This window comes from Sinohyriopsis cumingii, chromosome 17, assembly GCF_028554795.1.
Source record: "Sinohyriopsis cumingii isolate HCF-2022 chromosome 17, ASM2855479v2, whole genome shotgun sequence".
Lineage (NCBI taxonomy): Eukaryota > Metazoa > Mollusca > Bivalvia > Unionida > Unionidae > Sinohyriopsis > Sinohyriopsis cumingii.
In genome coordinates this window covers 46,283,778-46,301,738 of record NC_142977.1, presented here as the reverse complement: position 1 = coordinate 46,301,738, position 17,961 = coordinate 46,283,778, and positions in this window count along the sequence as shown.

Below are 17,961 nucleotides of genomic sequence, written 5' to 3'. Positions count from 1 at the left end.
TAACATTCTTACAACTACGAACAACCCTTTTAGTCTTATTTAGTGAATTTTCTAATTTTCTAAGTATAACTACCTCACGATAGAGTAAGATATTTCCTGTAAATGGACGTGATTCCTGCTTGCAGTGATCAGTCGTCATTGAAATTTCTCTCCATTTTTAACTCTTCTGAAATTCGTCATCCGCAGTAATTCTGACCACTCATTGCTTGTCCGGCACCACAATAGGTCTAGTTTGGCCGAAAAGATAATCTACACACATTGATACAAACTCAAGAATGCTTAGGAACAGTCAGATAGATAAACATTTTCATTCTATATCTTGTCCATCAAACATAGACGCCTTCTAAGTCGTAAAGAGAAGAAATACGTTAAACAGAAAGCAATTATCTGTGAGCTCGTACACTAATAAAATTATGATGACAATCATCAAGATAAATATTACATTATTAAACGTTCAAAACATATACGAACTTGTATACGTAAAGCCATAATATAAAATGAACAAGGGAGGGATAGTTCATACAAATTCGAAATTGGATGAATATAGTGCAATGAACTGGTCATGTGATGTTTTACTTGGCCATTATGGCTACAGAAGACATAGTATCAGCTGATGGAGACATGAAGCTTACTACTCGAATGTTGGTTTGGAAGGGAATGAAGTATGATAAAGGTTTTTGAATATGAAACATTCGTATTTAAAATAACAAGACTGTAGCGTAGAACTTAAATAAACGATACACGGTGCGTAGAGGTTTTAATTCAAAGAAAGGAAAATATATATTTATGAATGAGTAGAGCAGTCCATTCCAAAATCCATAGAATAGCATATATAGAGTCCACATCAATCATTCCAGGCACAGAATATATTGTGCCTAGCCCATTAGTATCATTAGCATATTATGCAATTGCAAAATAAATGTGTTTATGTAAGTGTGTGGTATTTAAGTGTTTGTGTGTGTGTGTGTGTGTGTGTGTGTGTGAAATCAAAGGATGCATCCTGATATATGATTCAGAAATCGACAGGCTTCGGTTGAGAAAATGGGTTTAAAGGTGATGGGGTCGATATATATGTATACAACGATTGTTATATCATTGATGCACCGAACACCGGACATACCATGTATATATTGTGTTTAAAAGAATTCAAATACATGTATTTGCAGTTGAATCATCGTTGTTAAGATAGGCTCTGGTCAACTGTGTATTGTCTAAGTGAATTAACTCCTCTCATCACTGCGAGTGTGCCCGCTACAAAATATATTTCTACTACTTTTCTTCTTGTTCACAATCACATATGCAGATTGATAAGTTTTTCTTTTTTTTAGTTTATATTGTTATTCACGTTGATTCAATCAATATAAGACATTCTTAAGATTTAAATACGAAAGATGCTTTTATGAAGAAAGTAGTGCACTACAGATGCGTTTAGTTTTTGTACATTGAACCTGAACGCGTCGACATTTACATACTGGCGTATGGACATTAAATTGGAATAGAAATGACGAGCCAACAACAGGTAATTAAAATATATTAATATCTTTACATTTGATCGGAGTTATTATTCTCTCTCTCTTCCCTTTGGACGTTTTAACTTAACTTTACCATCATTCATACGTCCAGAGATATCGACGTATGACACAAATGAAAATGCCTAAGGCTCGTAATTTCCTATATCATGCGGGAATAATATTGCGAGAGTAATCGGGGAGGGTGCGACCGTCTGGATATTTTCATATTTAATAACTAAGAATAGATTTTTAGAAAATTATCATAGGTTAATGAACAACAACAGCGCATTAAATACGTTAAAGTATGTGTGCCTAATATCCGACAAATTTAACGTATAATGTCGACTGGCTTTTGTAACTATGCATCATTGATATTAATTATGAACACCGTAGATAGATCAGAAATAAAGGATAAATATACCGTTACGATTAACCATAGTCTTGTATGTTTCTTGGTGCAAGATCAGTTTTCATATTTTCATTGAGCGCAATTATTTTTTTCCCATCACTACAGAGTTTTGCCTATTGTGTCCCTTACGCACTGAGAGGAGACGGTAATGGAGAAAGAAAGGTTTCAAACGACATTGTGTACCATTTTAATTTAATTTAGAAAATAGCAAATATTGTTTTTTATCGTTATTGGTATATCGATTTGCATTATACCAATACTTTAAAAGCCATGTTTTTTTTCAATGTATCTGGGATATATATATATAAATCAGGAATCATGTTATTATATATTTGTTGACACATTTAATAAGGAATAAACATGTTTCGGATAAGAACTCGATTTAATGTTTTAAATATAATTGTGTTACTGAGTCTTGCTAACGGTTGTACGGTAATGTCTTAATGCCATTAATGTTGGTGTTATCAGTAGTAACATTATTTGAATTAGTGAAATTATAGGAAATAATGCGATCTGTTGATAATACAACAAGAACATGCGAATATCATCCAAATTTAAATTCCGCTGGGATGAGGAGTACACGTTCGTGTATGATGTCGTGATCTGTAGCCTACGTGTCCCCCATGTAGCCCTAAGGCTTTTGAAAGGGTGATAAATCAAATCTACCGCTTGGTTAAAATATCCATGGAATTAAAGCACAGCGTTTGATTTATATGTAGCTCTCGACTATATTTTGTAAAATTTAATCTCCATTTTTCATTGATGGTGGAAGAGTATGTTGATTAAGAGTTGCTGCTGAAATGATACTAATAATTTTCATGGAAAATCGGAAGGAGAAATAAAAGAAACAAAACATTGCTTCCTTCCTAACCATGCCGCTTGAAAACCGGATTATTTTTTTAGCACACGGTTAAAGGGCAAATTTTAACATTTGTCAGGCATGCCAATAAATCGCCACCCTTTCTGCGGGCCTGTCAATAATAAGGGAGCAGGGGACAGCCTTTATGCTCCAACCGAAGCTTCTAACAAGCAGCGAGGATTTCTCTAATTGGGTTACTTTATTTTCTAACTCATTTGTTTTCACACCCACTCTGCTACTGCATTATGTGAGTAATTAAATATTTATTATATCAGTCTCTCAACCAAACATGTTATCAATACCTAGTCGACATCGCGTCGTGGATCATGTAAACGTTTTGTTATAAATCCGCGTGGGTTAGACTGTGCTTTAGAAAAGAAGTTTTTGAACTGAATCATGTCCATGTCTCCTGAAAACCAAGTCTGATCAATGGTACATAGAGTATGTCTATCAACTCCATTAAGCACAACAAAAATATTGTAGTTATCTCTGATCACTTTATGTATTCGTGTATATCACTGAGTAACATATATGACATCATTATTTTTATGCTGCCTCCAAAACATATGCAAGCTGGATTTGATTGTTTGTCCACCATCACATCAACTTATACTGCAAGATCATTAATAAATCCTTCGAGGTCATCTACAGATGAATCTTCATCAATATCGGTGATAAAATTAATAATATCATTGTCCTCCTCGTTTAACAATTTTGCATTATCATTAAAATCATTAAGTATATTGCAACATCTCTGATCATCAACTGACGGAGCTACTAAATACAACTTATCCCATCTAAGACATCTCATTATCAGGTTAAGTAATAATTGTGTCTTACTTGCCTCAGCTGGGCCAATGTTAAATGTTCTAATATAATCTGATAGAGCTCGATCATGTTTGACAGTATCTTGCCTTCGTGTCGCTTAGAAATTAATGACATTAATGTTATACAAATATAATAAAAAATATGGGTATATATAGTGTTTGGTGCAGAGCATCCAGCCCACAAGTGCATTAACAACAATAATAACAAAATATAAAAATCGCACACTTACAGGCAAGTTTGTGAAATATGGTACAAATAAATGCCTATTTATTTCGTCTCGCATGAAGACAGGTGGTGATATCGCTGATTCATTAGGAAAATCACCAAGAGGTCCATGGGCTAAATACCCTGGAGAAAAATACTTTCCATCATATAATTGTTGTTGTCCTGGAACCAGACTTGATATCCGATTTCACGAGAAAGATCAATCAGGAGCTGGAGAGTATCAATTAAATGCTATTGATCAAGTTTGCCGCGATGATGATGTAGCTTCTAAAAGTAAATATTAACAAAAACTACATATTGCAGATGTAAAGTTGATTCACTCGTTAAATTCCATTAAAACAATCTTTCAGAGATTTGCTTGCTATACGATTGATAAGATCTGCAATGAAAGGGAAACTAGTGTGAAGAGCCGGTAATTAATCAACCGATTATTAAAAAATAAAGGAATCTATTTATTATAGCCCAAGAGGATATTGGAGAGGTAGAGAAGCGATTGGTAAACTTGCTGATGTAGAAAATGTTGCACGTTCTTTAACTGCAAATCATTTAGCACGACGTTTGCTACCACCACCTAAAAATATTCAGCATTCACATTGTAAAATCAGCATTCTTAATGAAGTTCATCAAGCAGATATTTTGTTTTGACCACAAGATACGAATGAAAGTAGTTGACATCAATCACGCACATACAAATAAGAGTTGACTGTCGTTGACGTTGGAAATATAAATAAAGAAGAAGAACCACTATCAGCTAAAAAAGCAGCTGAAGGTTTGTCTGCTTTTGAACGCATTTACCAACGAGGTCCCTTGCGATGGCCACAGTTGCTACAGGTTGATCCTGGCAAGGAATTTCCTGTGCAGTATCATCTCTGATGAAAAACTATAATGTCAAAATTAGACGAGGACATACCGTAATTCATCGCGAACAGGCAATTGTTGAACGATGTATTCGAACACATAATGTGTGGTTATATGGATATCAATATGCAAAGGAAATAATTCAGAAAGATATGAGATCTCGCGAATGGGTAACAAGATTAACACGTGTGATAGCTGCGTGAAATAATGAAATTACTCGTGCGATTTCTATGAACCCCATTAATTCAATTACAAAAAGTACATATACCAATACAACGGCATGACTTTTCAAAACAGCCAGTACTAGGTAATGTGACTGCCACCTCATACACATTTATATACTAGCACCTCGACGTCTATTACATCTTGGACAGTTCAGCATCACATTTTGGCGTGTATGACCAAAATTACTACTAATTCTGTCTACGATACATTTTCTTGGATTATTTGTTGAATACTAACACAACAGTTCTGTCTTACAGGTTTCAGAACGATTATGTTGCTGTTGGTTCAGGATCATGATAAAATCAACATCGAGATTAAAGTCACGTTTATTTTGTCACACTGCTTATAATTAATTTGTTTCTTACTACATCATTATCAACAGCTTTGTTCTTGCCATCTTCCTAAGGTATAACATTTATGATAACCCACCGCAACTGAGATATTTTTCTGACTCGAGACACTGCGAGATAAACTAATTTTGACCATTCGATGTGATCATCGATTATCCAGACATATGTATCAGAGATGGTTAATCCATGTGATAAATGAATTGTCATTGCGTAGTCAGGCGTCCATAGTCTTGTATGTTTCTTGGTGCTAGATCAGTTTTCATATTTTCATTGCGCGCAATTATTTTTTCCCATCACTACAGATTTTTGCCTATTGTGTCCCTTACGCACGTGAGAGGAGACGGTAATGGAGAAAGAAAAGATTCAAACGACATTGTGTACCATTTTAATTTAATTTAGAAAATATTAAATATTGTTTTTAATCGTTATTGGTATATCGATTTGCATTATACCAATACTTTAAAAGCCATGTTTTTTCAATGTATGTTGGATATATATAAATAAATATCCTTTATTTTAACGTCGGCGGATTCAGTATAATTAAGTATATTTTCTTGTTTTATTCGCCATTCACCAGATGGTGCATAAGTGTAGCTGTTCTAGCAATCCTGTATTTTTTATTGATACAGAATGAATCTGTAGCGACTCTGACAGCAAACTCAAAAACTCTATTTATCATCCATAATAGATTTATCGAAACGAACGCGAGCATTGGAGATCTTAAATGAGTAACCTGCGGTGACTCACCGTCAAAATATCTCTCAATTGTACATAATAAAGTAACTCCTGATAAATTAATAATACTTCGACTTAAAAATGTTCTCCTATTAGTTGTATCAGCAATTATAAGATCGAATGCAGCGTCATCTATAATTAATCTTGTACAATGTCGTTTGTTTTCATATGATCCTCCTTGGGTGAATATACCGATTATTTTCCTGCCAAGATCTTTTGCGATTTTATTCTCAAAATCAGTCATATCAGGATTTTCATCATCCGAATATTGATTTTGTTGTGGTAACCAAACTTGTTTCTGCGAACTGTATTATATAATTGCTTCACTTTCAATCTACGATATTAATTGTTCTACAGCGAGCATATAAAGTAACAATACTGTTGACTCCAACAATTTTAGAAAAATGTTTTCAAAACCAGATATAATACATCGGATGAAGATCTCCGGCAAACTTAAATGACTCGATACAAGCGAACCCAGTCAGGTCAAAGTCTGGTAATGATCCATTTATCGATACTCTGGTGATCTTGTGTGTTGATGTCCAAATCGCTCAAAATAGTTGGAACACTCTCCCATTCCAATATAACTTCCATGATAACATGCAACCATATCAACCGAGATAACATCCTTATTATCGTATCTTTTATTCCATAATCCTCCATACTAGTATTCGACACAACTCGTTATTATATCATTGAGAAAATCAAACCACGTAGGCTTCTGCAAATTGTTCACTCTGTCAAAACAAGCCGCGACTGATGGAATCGTCAAACAAGTACTGAGCAACTTTTCATGCATGATATCGTCATGGGTGTATTTTCACGCAAGATTTTTAATTTCTTCGTCAAGAGATTATATACGATAAATATCTCTATTAGGTCGTACAAACGGATAAAGGTTTCTTTCATATATATATATATATATATATATATATATATATATATATATATATATATATATATATATATATATATATAGATAGATATATATATATATATATATATATATATATATATATATATATATATATATATATATATATATATATATATATATATATATATATATATATATATATATATATATATATATATATATATATATATATATATATATATATATATATATATATATATATATATATATATATATATATATGATAAGAAACTTTGAAAATGTTAATGTTATTATTTCTGGAATTATAAAATTAAAACAGGACGCTTAAAAAATTCAACTTGATCCTGAAAAGATTATTTGTGATTTTGAATTATTACGAACACGAAAATTCGAGGATACATATATTCTACCAGCAAAGTATAGATTCCTTAAGCTCATCCCGCAGTCTCTGTTCCAATACTTGGCTACTATCAAAGATACAGAAGTTAAAATATTCATATCTCTCTCACACGCGATTGAAAAAGTTAGATCATAATCCGAAACGAAAAAGATTTTTAACATGAGCAGTTCAAGAATAATTTGTCCGATCGTGAAAATGAAAGTGATTGTGAAAGTGAAATTAGAGTCAGTGACTTTAGTGACAACGTCACCATGAGAAACTGTGAAAGTGTAAGTAGTGACAATGGAAGTCATGGGAACTGGGGTCCCTGTCGTGGTTAGTGATTGTGAAAGTAAAAGTTAATATTCATTGTTAAATTTTTCAAGGGATTCAGATTTTTGTGTTATATTACTATGTGCAAATGAAATCTGCTTTCCATGAGATTTTCATTGTTTGTAGTATATATTACCTAATGAAATAAGAAAATCTGACTAATTTTCATTATTTTTAGTAGTTATTACCCAATCAAATTGCAAAATCTGACTGATTTTCATTATTTTTAGAAACTATGACCTGAAATCTGGACGAATATCAGTAAAGAAAATTCTGTTATAATATATTTTATTTCATCTGATTGAAAATCAATCACGAACGTGAAGATCTATAACCTTACATATACATTTATACTCAGAAAATCTTGTCTTACAACAAGAAGGTGACTGTTCTGATCAGTAAGTTTGAAATATAGTCTTGATAATAACGGATTATGTTCACGTAGATAAAGAGGATTAATGGGTCCTTCTACAATAAAATATCCAGGCGGTACTTAAGGTGTAAATGTATATAAAATATATCCTGGCTATGCCTGACTGGATTCTACAAGATCTATTTGTTAGCTGCCATAAGTTACGTCACATACAAGATTAACTGCGATTGTTATATTAACGACTCCTTGTGGACTATGTCGACCTGCACCATACGGATTATTATCAAGTTTAATAATTATTGCTGGCGGGTTAGTTTTCTCCATTCTTCAATGATTTAGGAACATGTTAATTCATGTTGTCGTTGACTGATTTTTTTAGCTCGTCACTTTGAAATCATGGCAACAAAACCACTTTCATAAGCACCTGGAGGTGTGCCAGATTCTCTTTGTCTTAAATCTTTTTTAAATTCGTTAAAATTCGTGTCTTCGTTTTCAGATAGTTTATTATTATATATTAAATATGCATCTTTAACCCAATTATCTTTGTTTTCCAAGATCCAGCACTATTAGATTTTGCTTATTTTTCTGTTTACTTTTATATGACCTGTGAAAATTTGTCTTTTGGTTTTTTTTCGTCATTGAACTTTCTCTCCTGTTTATACTCTTCGGAAAGTGTCGTCTGTCTTAATTCTGACCACGCATTGCATTGTCTGGCACCTGCATATGTTGAATTTTGATGAACATATATTATACAGCCTGTGACACAAATATAGATTGATTAGAAAAATAAACATATTTAAAGCATGTGCTATCTCTCAGACATCAAATCTTTTTTAAATCACAAACACGGTTGCTGGACATCCGATACCAAGTACCCGTGAGCTTTAACAACATTGAAAATATAATGACTAGGATGAAAATGATTAATATTATATTTTATGTATAAAACATGCATGTTTGTATCCAAGAAGGCCATAATTTACGACGAACAAGGGATGTTTCCTATAAATTTAAAATAAGATAAAAGGAAGTTAGAAAAATAAATGAAGAAAATGCGTAGATGTCTTTATTCAAAGAAAGGAAAATACTTATCATGACACTGAGTTGAACAGTCGATTTAAAAAAGGGTAAAATAAAATGTATACAATAGAGTCCACATCGTACTTTCCAGGCACATAATTTTTGCGTGTAGCCATTGCTTTTAATTATAATACTCTGCCATTACAATCGAAATGCATCTATTGTGAATATTTCATTTACCTCAAGAAGAAACTGGACTAAAAATATTTTTTTCTCTGCAAGACTCTCTTACCCCTGAAAATAATGATAACAATACGTTTAAGAAGGACTTGCAAGTGACAATACATCTTTATGCAATAACTTATATTTTTGTTACAAAGTATGAATTTAATTATCCATTGCCATAGGTGATGGGTAAGTATTACTATATATATATATATATATATATATATATATATATATATATATATATATATATATATATATATATATATATAGAGAGAGAGAGAGAGAGAGAGAGAGAGAGAGAGAGAGAGAGAGAGAGAGAACGGTGACGTGATATCCTTGAATTCTACAGGAAACGCGTGTTGATAAGACACAATTTGAAATTTAATGACGAGTATACCTTCTTCACACAAACAATTTATTAAATGTTAAAAGTAAAATTGTCATATTTAGTCTCGTTAATGCTAATAGTTTTAATGCTTGTAAAACATTGGTTTCTCGTTGTCAATGTGTACTAATAGTAGTACATGTCGTGTTACCATTAATGTTGGCATCAGTGGAATTATTATTTGGAGTAGTGAAACGTGGACAAATAATTTGAGCAGAACATGCCAAAATCGGCAGAATTAATATTCCCCCGAGATTAGTAGTAAAGGCTTTTATCGGATGCTGTGTGCCCGGAATAGTTTATATGTAGATTACGTGACTCTCATTTAGAATGGTTTTACAATAAATCTTGCCACTCCATGCTATTTCAGAATGTTTATAAGCACTGAAGTGCAGTCTTTGATTCATATGTAGTACTCAACAATATTTGTTTCATTTTGTATAATTCCATTGAAGGAGAAGATAATATTTGATATGGTTGAATTTGAGTTGCTGCGATAATAATAATAATAATAATAATAATAATAACAAAAATAATAATAATAATAATAATAATAATTATTATTATTATTATTATTATTATTATTATTATTATTATTATTATTATTATTATTATTGTTGTTGTTGTTATTATTATTATTATTATTATGATCATCATTGTTATTATTATTATCATTACCACGGAAAAGTGGAAGGAGAAATAAAGGAAACAAAAGGTAGGCTGTAAAAGTACATCGAACCCAAAACGTTCATTCATTTGGATCCCCATTAAGCCGCAAATTTTAAGATGTATCAGTCGTGCCAGAGAGTGATATCCCTTGATAAGGGTATGTCTACGATACGAGTGTAATTCACATTTTTTATTCACAAATTTAATTCCGCGCGTGCCTACCTGTCTAATACGAACTTCTCATCAAAAATGAAATTACACGAATGTGGTCCAAAGGTACATAGTTTTGGAAAGTTATAATAAAGAAAAGTATACGAATATAATTCTCTTGACTTTACACGTCAATGGTAGTTCATAGAATACAATGTTAATATACGACACTCCAAATTTATACATGCATTAATCACGTCTGGAGACCAGTGTTACATCACGTAATGCTCACAGTGAAAACACATGTCCTTTCCCAGATTGATAATTTTTAAAAACAGTATGCACTTAATGGTTTGATTCAAATACAACGTACTTGTCATTCACGCAGTTTTTAGATCGTATACTTCCCATGAACCCATGTGCTGAAAACTGACGGAATTTTGCCTGCGTTTCATTCTTAACGTTATCAGTTCATTAGCTCTTAAAGTGAAGTACAACATTCTAAACTGCCATTTGTGTTTTGATTCATTTATCTGTTTTAAGCATACTTAAATATCGAAATATGAGATTCAAAGAATGATCTGAAAAAGTGATCTAACATCGACATTCCCAGTCAGTGCACATGTCCGGCTGAATCCCGCCTCCTTATCCATTCTCTCCTCATTTTTGTCTTCATTATTTTAATTATCATCTTTTAAGCAACTTTACTAGTGTTATATTCTTCTTAGTATTTCCATTATTTTTTCATCTGCATATATTTTGTTTGGCGCTGTAATGATACAAATTATATTTATAAATATTTCATTTCCTTTGTCCTTGAAACATTTTTCTTTGTTTTTATAATTATTATTATTATTGTTATTATTATTATTATTATTATTATTATTATTATTTATTATTCGTTGTTGTTGTAGTAGTAGTTATTGTTGCTAGTGTTGTTGCTGCTGTATCTAGAAAAGATTTTCTTTTAGCCATCATCACTGACGACTTTACAATGGAAAATGTTTGATGTATCAGTAACCAGTTTTTCCAACCGGAGCGGCAGAGTGATTTATCAAGATCAATTGTACTTTCAATTTATTCCGTTAATGTGCATAATGTATCTGTTTTGAGAAAAATATATGCCAATCAGTTAACAAAGGTTCATTGAACTATGTATCCATTAAAGTCAATAAAATATATAAACAGGCAAGACATTTTGCAAAGTTACAGTAACGTTTATTACCAAATCTTCCACGATATTGCTTAAACCAAATCCAACGATACTTTCTATAAGTTTCCAATTAGGTCTAAGAAGGCTGACCGATGCCGTATCAGAATAGTTAATGATACAAATGAGCAAATTTAATTTGCTTGAAACCCACTAACGTCATAAAATCTTGTGCATTAAACTGATTGTCAAAAGATGTTATATTTACGAATAACAGCTACTGGACATGCTGTCAAGCAATATCTACTGAATGAAAACAATATCCAACGTCACTCGATGATCAATGTAGTGAAAGCCTTCATCTAAGTAGCTTTGAAACAGCACTTGACAGCAAAACTAATCAGATACTCTACACTGGATAAGAACTGATATACAACAACAGCTGGTTTATGATATACATTCCCAATGGTTTTTGTTCCATCGGAAAAATATTTTTCATGGCAGTCTTTACTTTCTCGTAACTGTACGGATGTCTTGTATTTAATAAATGTTATAGAGAGCCGTCTGCAGTTATTCTTCAATAACAAATGCCATGTCAATCAATGCATCATACTTTATGTAAATCTTTCTTTAACCTTATTCTATATAAACTTAAAAGCTTGTGTGATAACGTCAGAAAATGTGAGGCATTATTATAAATAATTGCTAGCCATATTAGTAGTGTAACAGTCAAAGCAATGTCAGCATCAGTAGAAGTACCTCTGGAGTAGTTGTGGTAGTGGTTGTCATATTCCACGGTGTTTCTTAATTCTATATTATGCATCACGTATTGAGTTCATGACCAACAGTACATCGGCGTTTTACTACTTTAGCAGATGTTGCTCATGTCATTTCTATTTTGTTTCGGGCAGTGTAATAATCCAATCAATTTTACTGATATGTTTTGTTCACGATGTATATCAAACGCTCATTAACGAAGCACATCTTCCCATATGGGCACAATATTTAACACACTATATCCCCAAGCAGTTTACCTCACTGATACCACGTAGGTAAACTGTTGTTAGTTGAAATGTATTCAAGATAGGTCTAAAGAGGGTACCATAATAGCAATGATCTGTTCTCTTTATGCATGGACATTTTATAATACGTATTTTTATCTTCAACATTGAAACTGTAATCTCATTATTTTAATGGATGTATAAAACCGTCATGTCTAAAGTAATGTTGCTTGATAACAATTACCGGATATCCCCAAATGAACATTCTCGACCAGTATATCTGAAATGAAGCATTAATAATGGAAGCAAATAAAAATGTAAAAGAAATGTCTACCAACCAACCCATGCACTTTCTCTAATCCCCTCTTGTTCTCCTATTTCAAAACTATGCCGTCCGCAACCCATTCATCTACACACCCACTCCCACATACCCATCTCTCTTTGACTTTCAAAGCCAAGAAGGAAAGAATAGAAAACTTAAAAATTAGATTTATTTTATCATTTAAAGCTATAATGAAGTATAGTTTAACTATTTTTCATAAAGGTGTATTAAGGTCATATCAACATGTATGCCAGAAAAAGATGACATGTAAATCAGCTATGGCGATTTCCAATATGCACGGAATACAACATGTAACTGTACATGGCCCACTCAGAATTTACCAGAGTAAACAAAACCAAGCACAAAACACGTGCTGTCATTGCCCGACTGTCACTAATAGATTATGATTTGTTTACCAAATAAAACCTGTTCTTCTTCAGTAAGAGTATTAAATTAAATTAAGATACAAATAATCAAATGTAGACATTGCACGTTTTCAATCTGTAGTAAGCGATTGTTCTTTCCTGAACCACGTAGTCCCTGATTGCAATCAGTACTATTTTAGTCCGCAGCATATGACTCCACTAGAATAAGAAATGTTGAATGTGATGATTTGGCTGATACATGGTCAGATGAAAATGATTTAACATAGTTATGAACAAAAGGAATAGTTGTCATCGCATTAATTTATCATTGGCTCTGGGAATAGTTATACCGTGAATTGTTTAGATTTTCTTGATCACAATAGCGGAACTCCAAACGAATTTTACCACAAATGGGTAATGCCGTGAATGTTTTGCAAATTTATTGAGTTTTCTTAATAAAAACATTGATTTAGAAAATATAACAATGTTTATATAATTATCTTTGTGACAAATCAGAACAAATCTATAAAGGTTAAACGAACATTGACATCTGCGTGAAAGTTTGCAAACCATCTTGCCGTGACATTAACTCAATACATATTTCGAAGGTGCACCCATTTCCCGTTTGTCGCCAATACATTCTTATACCTTTTACATTGCACTGTTAATATATGTTTGCCATTAGTAACATATACTGTCAGCATCAATATATTTGAGAATCCGACATTGTTTTTTAGGCTGATTTGCGAACACGTAATTTTGTTCATTTAATTCTGTGCCAAAAAACGCTACATTTCCTAATATGATCGCTCTTTGAACGAGACTATTTTGGTATCGGATCTTTAGAGACGAATGCAATTTATTTCCAAACGCTCACATCTCAAAGAAATATCACGACTTTTACTTTTTGCATATAACACCTAAACGCCATAGAAAACGTGACATGCGTCAAATTACAATTACACGTAACTGATACATTAAAATATAAATGTTTATTTCTTTCTTGTTAAAAATAGCTTTAAATAGTAAATATTCTCATTTTCGAGTCTCCTGTGTGAGAAAATGCGAGGACGATATTAAAGTCGATTTCATGATGGAAATGACACATGCAATAGATGATATACAATGTAGTCAGGCATGCTGAAGAAGAATCACATAAACGCTTAAATGTATCGTGACTAGATTGCAGGTCATAAAGCTTGCTGATCATCAAACATTAGGAAGTTGATACAGTCCAAGTCTGTACATTACATCGCACAAAGTTACCGTATTGCATGTTTTACCCCTCTTAGTGTTGTGGACATGCCCTCGGGTTAGTGTCTTTCGAGTATGAGCATGTCGGATCCGAGTTTGAACTTGTCCTGGGCGTCAGTAAATGGATTTTAAAATCTCTGTAAGTTATTGTGGCCACCCATAGAGTATATTTAAAGATTTGAACCACTTTGAAGGACGATTAAAATGAGTTTATAAATTAAATGAATAACCAGCATTATCGAATTCTAAGATCTAAACACTTTGTAATCTGGCTAGAACATTGATACAAGTGTATTTTGCATGGAAATTAAAATTCATCAACTGATACGTTTAATTTTCTATAGACTTTTTATTATCATTCATAACGTACATAGAGATCAACATTAGTAACTCACATTCAATGCGGCTGTTGGGTCTAATTTCCAAAAGCCAACAAGACATTCACAGCATGTGTTTATAGTTTTTCGCAAAACTGCGAGAAAGAAATTTGAAAAAAAGAAAACTTAGGCATTAGGGCTGTATATGTTAACAGACATAACAAAACAATAGTTCGGTTCATTGCTTGTCTCAATGTACACTCACATTCTGCATCAAAACATGCCAAATACAATTTTACTCATTTGCAATAAAGCTAAACGTCGCACCTGTACTTTGAAAACAGTTTAAAATTGCAATAAGAGCAGATGAAACTCTTGATTCTTTTAATGTACATCTAATAGTTTGAGCTTGTGTCCTTCGCAAATTAACAAACACAAAGTAAACGTCTTGAGAAAGTTAGACATTCTAAAATTAATCAATATATGTATGTGACTTACAAACTGTGTCCTCTATTAATTATATCAACTACAAAAACAGTATGTAACTGAAACTGTGTCAGGTATGATATTTTCTTGCAGAGACACATCAGGTATGTGAAAATTAAAGGAGAAATTATAAAACAAGTTGTTATACTGAAGTTTATGACGTGAGCAAACATTTAGTATGCTCGTGCATAGTGGCTTTCTTTCCAAGATTGTTCCAAGTCTTTGCCTCTCACCGAGTAAACTCTAGCTTCTTGGTCTGGACGATACTAATAGATTCGGAAGAAGAATTTAAGAATATTTAAATTATTGTAAACTTGTTATTTACCTAAACTTTGACAACACAGAAAATTATTTATTTTTTTTCACTTTCATGTCTTTACATCTTGCTATATTAGTTGGTTGGTGTATATGTAGTTCATAACAGTACCGGATGCATAATGCAAATTTAAGACTAACCAATGCAAATTGAACATGGAATGTTGCTAATATCAATCCCAAATTAAGTTATGGGTGAGAATATGTCATTACAATTTTCTATGTAAATTTAGCAAGAAAAGATAGACATTTTCTGAGATTTTTGTGATTCTAAAATGTGAGTGCCAACTTTATCAAGTCTTTAGCTTCATTATGAGTTTCCTTGTGTAAACGGTTACAGAATACAAGACATAGGTTATACTTCAAAGTCATTGACTTAACAATCATAACCCTTTATTTGCAGTCCTTAGATAGGTTTAAATAGTTATAGTACATCGTTTATGTGTATATGCGTGAAATGATGAATATTGGAATGTTGGCCGAAACAAATCTTTGCTATATGCTTTTAAGCACTACAAATGTGAAACGTGAGCTACGTAAGGTGTGGTAGTATATTCGTGTTTAGATCCTTTCAGTTGACGATGGATATAGGTAAATGAAATCGGCATCAAGCTAGACTCATACAGTGTTCGATTCGTAGAGATAGCCTTGCTTGTAACATTAGCTTTACCATTTATCGCTACATTCAAATCAAACAACAGTAGAATTGATATGAAATAATTTGATTTGACATGCAACAAGTTTAGAATTCCAGCAAAGCATGTAAGGAGATAACTCGAAGGTAACAAAAATGCTGTGTTGTCGATGAGTCAGACGAGCATAGAAATGCACACCGAGCATTACATACAAGCCAACATCGCTAGTTCTGTTTGCAGCGTATGGAGGTATAGTACTAAGATAGGATACATTTAGTTGAGTACTACGCAACATTATCACCTGATAAAATGAACCTTTGCTCTGTCGTTATACAGTCGAATAAACGGTGTGGAAATAGTAAGGTTCAAAACTCGAAATAGGACATTTGGTCAGTCTGTATTGGTAATATTATATACTGTTGAAAGCTTACTGGTATTAATTCTAGAAGACTCAAAGATGAAATTCTAAATATGCTGGAGGTTGTAACGGCATCATGTGTTACTTTGTGACATGTGTATAGAAATGGGTAGTGTTAAAGCTACGTTAAAAATCAAATCACATCACATCACATCGTCGGATACTTAGAACAATTATCAAAAAGTCTTTGACATGTTTTAACTGGCGCTGAACTCGACCGAAAACATCGATGTAAAAATAATCGGTACAGTAAAGATCGGTAACACTCTGGTACCGTACAACATGATACAGAAGACGTAAGATTGTGGAGGTAATCATTACGTAAGAGAAGAAATATCAGGAAGACAGTATTCTCCGCGTCCTGTTTACAAAGGATAGCTGTTACTCAGACGTTGAAAGGACATAGGGCAATCACGAAATTGACAAAGACTTATTTATTATTGGAAAGAAAAACGAAATACGTATCATGAAATAATCAACCATTTATTTTGGTGCTAATGGTTTTGGAAGATGATATGGTTTGACCCTTTAATTAGATTACAAACATTGATCCAACTCGATGCATCATTGACACATCTGAATTAAATATGTGATTAACTAATCTACTAATGTTAAACTTGGAAAATAACATGCTCACCAAAGACTTAAATAATCTGTCCTGCATTTCCAAATAACAATGTTATTACGCCACTAATAATATATGGTAACTCTGATCCTACATATTTTGCTGACTTTAGGAAATAATTAGCGATGTTTTCCAAATAGTCTTTGATTATGCCTATCAATGATTCTACTAGTAGAATGAGTATGATATGTAGTATGAATTTATATATTTCTACTTTTTTTATCTAGCATATTTTCTAGCCCTTCTATGACTACTGAGATATTTCACTGCTGAGCCGGAAATTGTTTCTAGGTCACTTTTTCTTCACTCATGGAAAGAGTATCAAAGCGCTGAATCTTCTTCGATGGATTGACAACTTGAGAATTTCTAAAGCTGAGTAGTTGTAATTTCAGTGAACCTCTCTCATAAATTGGTCTTCAAATTTCCAATGCGCAACAAGCACACTCTTTATAATCAGTAGAATCTATAATGTTGATGGCCACAAAGTGTTTACTTGTTTTGTTTTTAACGGTTAGGTTACCATTCAAAACAATCGGTCCAAATTAGTTTTAGGAAACGGTAATTTGAACAGTACGTACTTGGTAAAAACATTACTTGCACAAACACCGAGAGACTGAAAGAACTTTAGTCATACCCGT